Source organism: Chinchilla lanigera, unplaced genomic scaffold, assembly GCF_000276665.1.
Source record: "Chinchilla lanigera isolate Chin_1 unplaced genomic scaffold, ChiLan1.0 scaffold00007, whole genome shotgun sequence".
NCBI classification, from domain to species: domain Eukaryota; kingdom Metazoa; phylum Chordata; class Mammalia; order Rodentia; family Chinchillidae; genus Chinchilla; species Chinchilla lanigera.
This window is the reverse complement of record NW_004955408.1, coordinates 3,223,705-3,237,575: the sequence shown is the minus strand read 5'-3', so window position 1 is coordinate 3,237,575 and position 13,871 is coordinate 3,223,705. Positions and strand designations below refer to the sequence as shown.

General features: G+C 37.5%; 1 protein-coding gene across 2 annotated transcripts in view; it reads left to right on the top strand.

The window, feature by feature from the left end:
* Window positions 1–13,871, top strand: part of Fnip1 (folliculin interacting protein 1) — a 120,966-nt gene that overhangs the window by 648 nt on the left and 106,447 nt on the right. The gene's annotated exons all lie outside the window — the stretch shown is intronic.

The following is a 13,871-nucleotide window of genomic DNA, read 5'->3' as shown; positions in this document are numbered from 1 at the left end:
CGGCTTGGACCTCAGCCGCGGGCCGGAGGGCCGAGAAGCCCTCCCCTCCTCCCCGTGACCGGGCGCCCGCGGCCAGCCCGTGCCAGCTCGGCCGGCGTGGTGGCAGGAGCGGCACGTTTGGCCGCCTGCGGAGTGCAGAGGAGCAGAGGAGGCCGCGCAGCCAGCCGGCGAAGTGCCGTTCTTTCGGGTTTCTTGGAAACAAAAATTGGAGCTGGGCACTCAGTTACCCGGTGGAGCGACCTTACTGTGGTCGAAGGAGAAATGTGAAATCCAGGCGGTGAGGGTAACTACCGACCAGACTGAAGTAGAGCCCAATGGAGTGAAATCTGGCCTGAGAATGAGCCATTCACACTTTGCCTTTACAACTGCTGCTGAAACGGAGTCGTTTAAAAATTGAAAACGAGATCTGATTATTTTGTGATATTACAGGTCTTGTTATGTTTTGGTTGCAGTACCTGTTGCTGGTAGAATAACTTTTTAGATTTGTAAGATTTGGTATAAACTTGGACTCAAGGTAAACTACAGTCGTGTGATTACAGAGCTATGTGTCTCACAAAATGCCTGCAGACTTACTGCAGTGTGGAAACTTGCAGATATAACCAGGCCAGATGTCAGCTATCACTCAAAACTTGGGTAGCAGAGAGCCCAGTAATACAGTGGTAGTAGGAAAAAATGAGAATCTGTCACATTTTGTGACCCAGAAAAGTGAAATGATTGTGTACCACACTGGCTTTAAAATTTTGTAAGTGCTTCACATCTCACTCAAGCAAGCCATACCAGGGAACTTTCAGTACATTTGTACAGAATTGGAATATTAAATAGATGGCCATTTAGCTGACTTTTAGATGAAGAAAAATTTCAGTTGTGAGCATTTTGGCAAAGTGCTTACTGGTAAAAGACAGTTTTTTATTCCACTGGGAAGTAAGACTCTTGCCCTACTCATCTGACTTTCTTTAAACAATTTCTTTAGTGGTTTTCTTTTGAAAAATGAAAGTGCAGTCTAGATAAGGCTACACAGAGGCGTCAAGACAATAGGAAGCAGATTTAAATTTAAAAGATGACATTTGAATAGGTAACTGATTCCTATTTCTGACCAAAGACTGACTTGAGTACCCAGGTTTACGAGGTTTTAAGTTACCGAAAGTGACTTTTAAGTGAAAAAAAATTTTTTTTAAATGTAGTCTACTGTATAGTTGTGCAATACTTTACAGTTACCAAAGAACTTTCTCATCGGCTATCTCTTTTGATATTTCACAACCACCTTGTGAGATAGTCAGGGAAAGTAGCAGTATAGATAACGATATAACCCCTTCTTGCAGAGTGGAAGCCTCATAACTACAGTGAATCATAGAATCGTTTGGTATAAAAGTAAGACATGTACTACAGGGGTACATGTGAGAAAATGAAAACTGGTTAATATCACACAGCTAGTGAGTTGCAGATCTCATCAATCCAAGTCTTTTTTTTTTAGACTTCATTGAGCTATAATTTAAATACTGTAAAATAAAAATGCATTTTAAGGGTACAGTTCTGAGTTTTATTATATGTATGCAGTTGTGTACCCTTGCTCCATTGAAGTTTTGAAACATTTTGATTTCCCATAAAGTTCCATCCTACTTGTTTATACACAGTTGGCAACTGTCTTGACCCAAGGAGTGACTGATCTACTTTCTTTCATACAGTTTTGAATTTTCTAGAATTTTTGAAGATGTAATACTACCATGTGTCTGGTTTATTTTTATTCGTAGTGGTACTTTTTTTCTTGTTGGATTTACTAGTAATTCCATCCACCCTTTTACTGCTGTGTACTATTCCATTGTTTGGGTATACCACATTTGTTCATACATTCACCAGTTGGTGGACATTTGAATTATTTCCAGATTTGGGCTGTTATGAACAATTCTGCTATAAACATTTCTATACAACATACTCAGAAATAGTTTCATTTATTTTGGGTGGTTATGTAGGAGTAGGGTTGCTGGATCAAGTACTAAAGTGTTGTGTTTTAACTTTTTAAAAAATTTTAAAACTTTTGTAAAATAGGTGTCCTATTTTGTGTTCTTAATAGCATTGTATGAAGGTTTTAGTTGTTTTGCAATCACTTCCATACTTTATTAGTTTCTTTTAAAGAATAAAGACATTCTTTATTGTGGTAAGAAATCTGTAACATAACAATTACTCTCTTACCTATTTTGAATCTTTTGCTAGGAAACAGAGTGGCATCACATTGGGGTTTTAATTTGTATTTGGCTAAGGTAATGTTCAGCATCTTTTTATGTAAGCCAGGTTTTTGAGTAGACTAAAGTGTTTTGTCTTTTTGAGACAGGGTTTCATTGTGCAGTTTAGGCTGGCCTTGAACTCTCTTTGTAGCCCAGGCTGTCCTGGAACTCCCAGAGCCTTCTGCCTCAGCCTCCCCAGTGCTGAGATGACAGGTGTGTGCCACCACACCCGGCCTAAATGTAGTTTTTATTTCAGTTAACCATTTACTTTTTAGAATCCTTATTTTGTTTAGTTTTTGTTCTAGTCAGCTTAAATTTTACTTTGGCAACTAACTGTAGCTCTCTGCTTAGGGAGATCTGCCTAAGGAGATGTAGGGTGACTAGTACATTCGGCCTGATGGTGATAAGCCACAATAGGCCTCTAGGGTAGGACATAGTTTTGGTAAAGAAGCTATAGGAGTCTTTCAGTATTGTCTTTTATGGTTACCCTATTGGAAAAGATGGCTAGAGATCTTCCCTTCAGTCTTTACCTCCTTACCCAATAGATTTCTTTGTGCTTAAGTTTTTTGAGACGAGTTTTAAAAATAGCATAGGTAGGCCATTTTATTCAGACACTTAGAGAATTGAAACAATAATTTATGTTAATATGAGAAAGAAGGTGCTGTCTAGAAGATACCGCTTTATGTTTTGTCCATCAGGCCACTTTCCTCATTTCTTTTGTTTGGGTCTTCACACTAAGCTACATCCCCAGCCCTTTTTATTTTGAAGGGTCTTATCAAGTCACTAAGTTGCTCAGGCTGGGGTTGAACCTATGATCCTGCTGCCTTAGTGTCCAAAGTGTACTCCATCACAGCTGTCTGTATAATGACTTTCTGCCATCACTTTTGCCTTTCCCTAAACCAGTCCCAACCCTTAATACTTTTAAAAACAACAAATTCTTAACAAAATTTAAAACTCTTCAACTTGGGGAGTCAGTCTTCTGTAGAGTTATAGATGGTATTATGACGTCAGTTCAGATTCTGGTGTGAATGGTATTTGCATGTGTAAGTTTGGGAAGCATTGTCATGCAGTCAGTAAAGGTGGGGTGTCTGTGGGTGTCTTTGTCTCTTGGTTCTGAAATTAAACTCCTTGCTTTCCAAAACACTTCTGGCACTTAAATGCTGAATACTCACCGATTGTTCTCTCTTAACATCATAAATTCAGGAATAGTGCTTCTGGTCGTCCTTTCTCACTTCACTTCATCTAAGAGAGAAACTCTGTAGTCCAGGATTTCCAGCTGAAGTCCCAAATTCCCTGCTGTTTGTATCACCGCTGAATTTACTCATAATTACTCATGCCCTGATTGGCAAAGGCCTAGGTTCTGGCAGCTACCATATTGAATAGGGTGGAGTTTCTCTGAGGTGGTAGAGCTGGACCTAGTAATGGTCATTCTCACCCAAAATGCTGGTTGGAGTGGGGTGGTAGATGCTGGAAAAATAGTGCTAACGTCTGTTGTGTCTACTTTATCAGAGTTGTTTTGAGGACTAAATGGTATGGCAGGTACTTAAATGTTAGCATTCTCACACCTCCATACTCCCTAGTTTCTCCTTTCTAATTGCTTTTCTAGTTTTTGTTTCTCTGAATGTGCAGTCTGATTTGCACTATTTGATCTTTCTTAAAAAAATAAAATCTGTGATGGTTGCAGTACTTCTTGCTTTCTCTCTCTCTCTCTCTCTCTCTGTGTCTCTCTCTCTCTCTCTCTCTCTCTCTCTCTCTCTCTCTCTCTGTCTCTCTCTCTGTCTCTCTCTCTCTGTCTCTCTTTGTGTTTTGGTACCTGGAATTGAACTCAGGACCTTGTGCTTGCCAGGCAGGTGCTGTGCTGCTGAGCTGTATCTCCAGCCCCATGTTTTCTTTAAAGTTCCAATACAACCATATTTTCCCTGTATTTCCCCATTGTGGCAGTTGTTTTTATCCCTTCCCCTCTTTCCTTTTCCTTACCCTCTACTCTTTTCCCTGCTAGGGATTTCACCCAGGGCCTTGCTGGGTAAGTACTGCACCGTTGGACTATAATCCTCAACTCTTGGTAGTTATTTTCTTGTCTTGCAATTGCATTTTTATGTATTCATGTCGTTCACTAGATTTTCATTCAGATTTAGCCCTGCTAAATATTTGAACAAAATCAGTCACTTAAATCAAAAAAGTTCTGGTTGATTTCACAAAGGTGTTCCTGTTCTGTTTCTATCCCAGAAGATAGTTGTTGAGTGATTTAAGCAGGTTTTACTTTGACATTATTGTTTGGCAATTTGAAGGATGATTTTATTTATTTTTTCTTTTTTAAGATTGCAAAGATGGCCTCATTCTCCAGAGTAACTTATATCCTCCATTTATGTCCCTCGTAACAGTACAGTATGTGTGTGTATGCGTGTAGGTATCTTCCCTGACATGGAATCTTTTTGGTAATGAAACTTTAACATCACAGGGAGTTTTGAGGTACCATGGGATTTCTTTTCCACTTGGGCATTCTGCGTCCTTGATCTTTAAGATTGTTAAGTGGATATTGTGAAGATCTAGAGTAACAATTTAATCTAACTCTTTAGGGACCCAGGCAGAGCTCTTAAGGAGCTACTTCCTTGTACATAAACTGTCCAATATAGGGCATCCCTTGACGAGATAGTATTTTATTCCAGGTCTCCCCAAATGGAATTGGCTATCTTTATGTATTTCTATTTCACCCTAATGTAATAATAGTGGTTAGAGTGGCAGAGTTAGTATCAAGAGCATGTAAGAGAATGAAACTTCTCATTTTATACTATTACGGTTGTCTTTTAAAGGATGCTGCTGTTGGACTCTTTGAGGCTTTTCATTCTTTCTTGCCCTGTTGTTTTTTGTGATGTAATTTTTAAAGATTTCCATTTATATCAAGAAACTGCAGGTTGTGCAGTTAATAAGAAGGTGAATCAAATGTAATCTGTTGATAAAATTCCCCCAATATGGACTTTATGCTGTTTTACATTAGTTTTGATTAATTACTCGTTACTTTAGAATATTAAACTACACATTTAGAATAATGAAGGAATACAGAAATTATTTGTGAATAATGTAAATACTGAAAAATTTTATCAAAGAGATACAAGACTTCTGCAAGCCTGCAAGTGCTTTGTTAGCAGTAGTACAGTATACCCTTAAATAGCGTCTCCACATATTTATTTCATTCCTCAATAATATAACTCCCAACAGAATTTTGTTGGAAAAATGCATACTCTTGAGGGAAAATGTGTGGTTCAAATGTGAGAGACTACTTTTAAGGTTTTTGGTTTCCAAATGAAGTCTTCAGTTTAATCAGGAATCTTTGTTTCTTAACTTAATCATTCAGCCTTTCTTTGGCTGACTTATTTACTCACCCAGATACAGTACATTGAATGCAGGTAGGAAATAATGCCAACATTAGTGCCCAGAAGTGATTGGCATGTCCTCCTGACAGATCCTCTAACCCCCAGGAGTCTGGTGTTCTGTGTAACACTTCCATCAAGAGAATGGTATAGGAAAAGGCTTCCATACCAGCATAGCTTTATGTACTCTGGAGTCATTCTTGCTGCTAGTGACTTTTGTAACAGTTGCACTTGGCAAAAGGCTTTCTCATAGAGAAACCCGTGCTGCATCACTTAACATTTGGAAGTATTTCTATTGAACCAAAGATAAAAAACTAGGACATTGCCAGGCTATTAAATTTGGTGTAAAGAAACTTCTCAGTAATCTTGGAGGGATTCCTGAATTCCCTTTTAAGGAATAAATACTACTGAGGAGTTCAGCAGTAGATAGACTTTCGTTTTTCAGGCTTTTCTCCACATACTAAAATACCTAGTCCTTTCAAGAACTTTGCTTCTCAGGAGTTCTGAGGGGGTGAATTCTTCAGGTGTTCATTGACTTAACTTTGTAGCTACTTCTGTTCTTTATATTTTCTTTCCTTTAAAGAGAAAAAAAATTTCAAAACAAGATAATAGGGTAACAATGGTTAATATATTGCATATTGATATCTTTAAATTAGTTACTCAGAATACAAGATATTGGCATTTAATTATCCAAACAATATTAGCATAAACCTCTCTTCAATAAACTAAGAGAAATTAGTAGTATAACTATCTCAGCTTATATATATGAATATTTTTCTTTTTGCTTTACCAATGTATGTCTGATTTATTTCACTTATGAATATGGTCTTATTGTATCCATTCACCTATAAAAGTCTCCAGTCTTATCATTCTTTATGGTTTAGTAGTACTCCATTGTATAAAAAGAGCACATCTTTTTTATCCATTTCTCAGTTCATGGGCATTTGGATTGTTTCCAAGATCTAGCTATTACAAATTATGCTGCTGTAAACATAGATGCACATATAGCTTTTTTATTTTTTTGGAAAGATTTCCAGAAGGGGAATAGCTGAGTCAAGTGGGACCTCCAATCATAGTTTTTTGAGGAATCTCCACACTGATTTCCACAGTGATTGCACCAGTCTATACTCCCACCAACAGTGGAGAAGGTTCCTTTTTCCCCCGCAGCTCTTCCAGCATTTATTTGTTGATTTCTTGATAATAGTCATTCTTTCTGGGGTGAGATGGAATCTCAGTGTTGTTTTAATTTGCATCTCTCAAATGAACAGTGATATGGTCACATATTTCTGTTTTTCACATATTTGCTATTTGTGTTTCTTCCTCTGAGAAGTATGTGTTCATTTCAGATGCCCATTTTTTGGACTGAGTCTTTAAAGTTGAGAGGCCTGATATTTTTTAATTCCTTATATGCTCTTGATAGTAATCCTTTGTCTAACAAACAGCTGGCAAACATTTTTTCCCACATTGTGAGTTGTACCCTAACTCTGTTGGTGGTTTCTCTTGCTGTGCAAAAGCTTTTTAGTAAGATGAGATCCCAGTTGTTGATTCTTTGTGATAGTTCCTGTGTGATCAGGGTTTTATTTGTAAAGTTTTTGCCTATACCAATGTCTTCAGAAGTTTAATCTGTTCTGTGTTCCAGCAGATTTAATGTTTCTGTTTTGATGTTTAGATCTTTGATCCATTTCAAATTTGGTTTAGTGCATGGTGAAAGATATGGGTCCAATTTTAATCTTTGGCATGTGTAGAGCCAGTTTTTCCAGCACCAATTTTTGAAGAGGCTGTCTTTCTTCCAGTGAATGTGTTTGGCACCTTTGTCAAAGATAAGGTAGCTGAGTATGTGTGGAGTTGTTTCTACATCTTCTGATCTGTTCCATTAATCTTCAGGTCTATTTTGTTTGTTTGTTTATTTTGCCAGTACCATGCTGCTTTTATCATCATAGCTTCATAGTATAATTTTAAGTCAGGAATTGTGATGCCTCCTGCCTTGCCTTTGTTGCCCAAAACTGCCTTTGCTATTCTAGATCTCTTCTGGTTCCAAATGAATTTTAGGATTGTTTTCTCTAATTCTGTGAGATATGCGGTTGGAATTTTGATCACGATTATATTAAATCAGTATAACAGTTTTGGAAGTATGGCTATTTTCACTCTATTGGTTCTTCCTACCAAAGAGCAAGGGATTTTGTTTTTTCCATTTTCTGATATCCACTTCAATCTCCTTTTATCAGGGTAGTTTTCAGTGTAGACGTCTTTTGCATCCTTTGCTGACTGATTCCTAGGTATTTCATTTTTTGGATGCTATTGTGAAAGGTGTTGTTTCCCTAATTTCTTTCTCAATGAGTTTGTTATTCATGTACAAGAAGACTATTGATTTTTGAACATTGACTTTGTATCCCACTACACTACTGAATTTGCTTACTAAATCCAGCAGTATTTTTAGTGGAGGTTTTGGGATATTCTATGTAGAGTGTCTTGTTATCTGCAGGTAATGATAATTTAATCTTTTCTTTTTTAAGACAGGGTCTTGCTATACAGTTTAGACTGGCCTTGAGCTCACTTTTTAGCCGAGGATGGTCTCGAACTCACAATGATCCTCCTGCCTCAGCCTCCCGTGTGCTAGGATTATAGGCATGTGCCCCCACACCCAGTGATAATTTAATCATTATTTCTCTTATTTCTTTCTCTTGTCTAATTGCTCTAAAGTTTGCAGGACTATGTTGAATAAGAGTGGAGACAGTGGGCATCCTTGTCTTGTTCCTGATTTTAGAGAGAAAGCTTTCCTTTTTTGTCCAGTTAATATGATGTTGGCTGTTGGTTTGTCATAGATGGCTTTTATTAGATTGAAATAAGGACCATCTATTCCAATTTTCTGTAGGGTTTTTATCATAAATGGGTGCTGGGCTTTGTCGAAAATTTTTCTGCATCTGTTGAGATGATCGTATGATTTTCCTTGGCTCTGTTAATATGGTATATTACATTTATTGATTTACATGTGTTGAACTATCCCTGCATCCTTGGGATGAATCCCATTTGGTTACGGTGTATAATCTTGATTTGCTGCATTCTGTTCGCCAGTATCTTATTGAGGATTTTTGCATCTATGTTCATTAGGGAGCTTGGCATGTAATTCTCTTTCTTTTCTTGTTTTTTTTTTTTTTTTTTTTTTTGGTTTTTTTCTGGTACCGGGAATCGAACTCATGACCTTGCGCTTGCCAGGCAGGCACTGTGCCGCTGAGCTAAATCTCCAGCCCCGTAATTCTCTTTCTTAGTTGGCTTCTTTTCTGGTTTTGGTATCAGGATAATGCTTGCGTCCAGGAATGAATTTGGGAGTATTGTTTCCCTTTCAATTTCATTAAAGAGTTTGAGATGTAGTGATGTCAGGTCTTCTCTAAATTTCTTGTAGAATTCAGCAGTGGATCCATCAAGGCCTGGGCTTTTCTCTGTTGATAGGTTTTTAATTAAACTGATTTCATTGATCAATATTGGTTTATTTAGGTGTTTATATCATCTTGACTGAGCTTTGGCAATTCATATGTATCATTTCTTCATGAGTTTTGAAAGATCATATGTATCTTATTCATATTGATTCTTCTTGATTGAGTTTTTACAATTCATATGTATCTTATTTCTCCATGAGTTTTGAAAGATCATTTTGCAGGGTACCTCAGTCTGGATTAAAGGTTGGTTTCCTTTAGAACTTGAAGTACTTCACTCCAAGCTCTCCTTGACTTGAGGGTTTGTGCTGAGAAGACAGCTGTGATTCTGCTGGGCTTTCCTTTATAGGTGATTTGTTTCTTTTCCCTAACAGGAATCTGTCCATTTCTTCTCCATTTTCCGTCTTATTAGAATACAGGTTTTCAAAGTAGGTATAGTTGATCTGGATTTCTGCAAGTTCTGTTGTGATTTCACCCTTTTCATTCCTAATTGCATGGATTTGAGTCTTTTCCTTTTTCTGATAGGGTTCGCTAAAGGTTTGTCAATTTTATTTATTCTTTCAAAGAACCAACTCTTCAATTCATTAATTCTTTATTTTTTTTTAGTGTCCAGTATGTTAATTTCTGCTCTGATTTTTGTAATTTCCTCCCTTGTTTAAGCTTTTGGCTTAGCCTGCTTTTCTTTTTCTAGAAGTTTGAGGATTACAATGAAGTTGTTTACTTGTGCTTGCTCTGTTTTCCTGATACAGGTATTCACTGCTATAAATTTCTGTCTTAGGACTGTTTTCATTGTGTCCCATAAGTTCTAGTATGTTGTATTATCATTATTATTTATTTGTAGATATTGTCTAATTTCTTCTTTAATTTCATCTGTGACCCATTGGTCGTTCAGGTGGGTGCTATTTAATTTCCATGTGTTTATGAAGTTCTTGTGGTTTCTGTTGCCATTGATTTCCAGTTTCTTTGCAGTATGGTCTGAAAATATGCATGGAATAATTTCGATTCCATTGCATTTACTTAAGCATGTTCTGTGAGCTGGTATGTGGTCTATTTTGGAGAACATCCTGTGTGCAGCTGAGAAGAATGTGTATCTGATGTTGTGGGAACACTGTAGACATGTACTAAGTCCATTTGTTCAAAAGTTTGGTTCAAAAGTTTAGCTCTAATATTTCATTGTTGATTTTTTGTCTAGTTGATCTGTCTTTTTGTGACAGATTGAGTATTGAGTTCCCTCTTACAATTGTATTAGTGCTTATTTGATTTTTCATGCCTGTTAATATTTGTTTTATGGGGCTGGGGACATAGCTCAGTGGCATAAGCGCCTGCCTGGCAAGTGCAAGGTTGTGAGTTTGATCCCCAGTACCACCACCAAAAAAAAAAAAAAATTGTCCTATGTAGTTGAGTGCACTGGTATTTATTGCATACATATTTATGATTTTTATCTTTTTCTCTTGGATTGTTCCCTTTACAAAGATGTAGTAACTTTCTCTCTTAATCAAGTTTTGGCTTAAAATCCACTTTGTCTAACAGCTACCCCAGCTTTTTTTCTGAGTTTCTGCCACATGGAGTATCCTTTGAGTTTCAGTCTGTGAATTTCTTTTTGAAGTAAATATGTTTCTTGTATGCAGCATATTGTTGGATCTTGCTTCTTGATTCATTCTGCCAGCCTGTGTCTTTTGATAAGTGAATTGAGACCGTTAACATTGATGGTTATAACTGATCTGTATTGACTTATCCATGTCATGTTATTTTCCTTTCGTTGGTTCTCTTTTTTTCCCCGCTTCCCTCTGTTTAATTGTTTGCCTTGCCTGGTGGATTCCTTCTGTTGAGGTTTATGGGGTTGTACTCCTTGTTATCTCCTTTTAGAATGTCCTTCAAAACATTTTGACATGCTGGTTTGATGGTCATAAATTACCTCAGCTGTTCTTTGTCATGGAAGTGTCTTATTTCTCCATGAGTTTTGAAAGATCATTTTGCAGGGTACCTCAGTCTGGATTGAAGGTTGTTTTCCTTTAGAACTTGAAATACTTCACTCCAAGCTCTCGTTGACTTGAGGGTTTGTGCTGAGCAGACAGCTGTGATTCTGATGGGCTTTCCTTTATAGGTGATTTGTTTCTTTTCCCTAACAGCTTTTAATATTCTATGCTTGTGTTGAATTTCTAGAATCTTGAGTATGGTATGCCTGATTGTACATTTTTAAAAATCATAGCTAATTGGATTTCCATTTACCTCACTTATTTGTATGTCAAATTCTTTTTCTCTACCAGGGAAGTTTTCTGTTATGACAGTAGTATTGGTACTACTCCAGTGGTACCAGTGACAATAGCATCACACACAACCTACAAAATGTGAACAGTTTTTTTGTATCATTTGTACTATCTCCTTTTTCATTTACTCCAATCAATCTTAAGTTCTTTTGCTCATCTAACAGCTGCTATATTGATCTCTCATGGTCTCTTGCTGTTTTTAAGAAATCTTCATTTTCATGATCACTAGCTGCAAGCCTGTCTTCTATTTTTGAGATCCTGTCCTCACATTGGCTTAATGTGCTGCATATACTTTCAGTGGAACTTTTATTCTGGATATCTGCTTGAATCGGCCTCATGGATTCCATTTCTTTTCTTTGCTAAGCATTAATGGCTTCCATAATTTTCTTAAACTCCTCTATTTTCTTGCCTGTAACTGCTCTATAATCACTAAGCATGGTTTTCATTGACACCATCTCTGCAATTATCTGAGAAATTATTTCTGATTTCATTTTTTTGCTAGGGCCTCATTCAATTGCTCTGTTGTTAACACTTCAGAGAGGCCAAGTTGGTGGCTTTCAGATTCTCGCACCTCATTGCCCCTGGGTTTGCCTTTGCTGAACTGGGTGTCTGGGGTTGCATCTTGTTTAAGTGTCTTCTCATTTTCTTTTCTTATTTTAGTTTAATTCTTAGGGTAATGTTTATAAATTTCCTATGGTGATTTGCTTTATTGCTAGTATTTAGAACCCTTAGGAGGGCGGGGGATATAACTCAGCAGCAGAGCACCTGCCTGGCAAGCACAAGGTCCTGAGTTCAATTCCCAGTACCAAAAAAAAAAAAAAAAAAAAATTCTTTAGGAAGTGACTACTTCTTCATGTTATCTTCCAGGGGTAGCTGGATTTTGGGTTTTGAGTCTGTTGCAAGATCTTACCTCTTCAGTTTGTTGGGGAGAAGTTCCTGTCTGTTTGGCCCAGCCCTTGGTTCTTTTGCACTGTGCCACAGTGTTGTCTCTGACCCTTAGTCAGTCTCAATCTTGAAATACCAGGAAGAACAGCTGTTTAAAGTAATTGTCACTTTTGTGACAATTGGTACTACTCCAGTGGTACCAGTGACAATAGCATCACACACAACCTACAAAATGAGAAACTGAGCTAACCATTAATTTGCCATCTTTAATCCTATGCACTAGATTTGTGGTTATATAACAAAATCTAAAACAAACCAGAAAATTGTATGCAGTATACAAGTCCTTAATATGTTAATTTTGCCTTCATGGGTTAAAATTTAAAATGGGTTGCGGAGAAAATAGAGAAGTGGGAAAAGTAGAGGAGATTAGAAGTAAGGCTGAAGGACAAAAGGGGATCATGCTAACTTTGGGGAACTGGTGCAGAAGACTGGAGGGAAAGAGAGAAGGAAGAGATAAAAAGAACAGAACTGAACCTCACAAAGAGACTAAAAAACCATATTCACACTCATAAAAAGAAGATCAAACAATGAAGGAGAAAAAAAAAATAGAAAACAGAAAAACAAAAACAAAACCAGAACAACAAAAAAAAAACGAGAGAGAGAAAAAAAAACAGTCTACTTCCAGGTTTGTCTCTGCTGTCACTGGTAGCATGTGGAGACAGTCCTGATTCATACTGATTTATCCCGGCAAACCAGTAGCTTTTTGGCCTGGTAGTGGATAATCTCAGCACGTCTGCACCTTCTGGCTGAGACCAGACTCATTTGGCCTGCAGTCATCAGCACACCCTCCGCAGGCCTGAGCCCAGTTGGGAGCTGTTTGATGGAGCCATCAGCTGCTCTGGGTTCTGAACTCAACCAGCCCCTCAGAGATGGCTCTCTACCAATTGTTATGTGGGAAGTCTGAGCCCTCAGCACTCATTGCCAGCTAGTGCAGTCCTTCACATCTGCTGCATCCCTTTGTGGAGGCCTCTGGAGACACGAGCAGTCAATGTGTCTGCAGGTTTGAACTGCTCTCTCATGCAGTGAGTCCCATGTCAGGGAGAAGGCGCTGCCAACTTCGTTCTTCTTTGTTAACGTTTCTCCCTTCACTCTCTCTATGGGCTTCAGTTTGTGCCTCAGATCTTTCTTGGGTCCAGAGACTCACTTCTTTCCTTGTTGTGTTCCCCATGTTGCTATATTCCAGTGTCTGGACAGCAACCCTCAGAGAGGCTTTTTCTCTGCTGCTTACCACTGTGTTCTCTTGGTCCTCCTGTCACTACTTCTGTTCTTGATCTTTCAAATATTTACTGAAGTCCCTACGCTTTGTATTCCTCTCATATTCTCTTTGTTTTAAAACTGTATACATATATTGCATTTACTATCATTTTAGTGGGATTTGAATATCTTAACTTGCTTAATGTTGATTTTTCTTGAAAAATCTTTAAAACTTTATTATAAAAAATTTCAAACAAGAAAGTGAAGGGAATACTGTAACATTTACCATTATAGACATTCTTTTATTTCACTTGTAAATGCTTAGTATCTAAATCTTTTATGTCTAAAAGATTATGTAAACATGAATGATTCTTTAATATTTAGTGCTCAGTTCATGTTCAGTGTTTCTTCTTTATTTTAGAATTTCTTTTAGTTAGATTTTTGAAG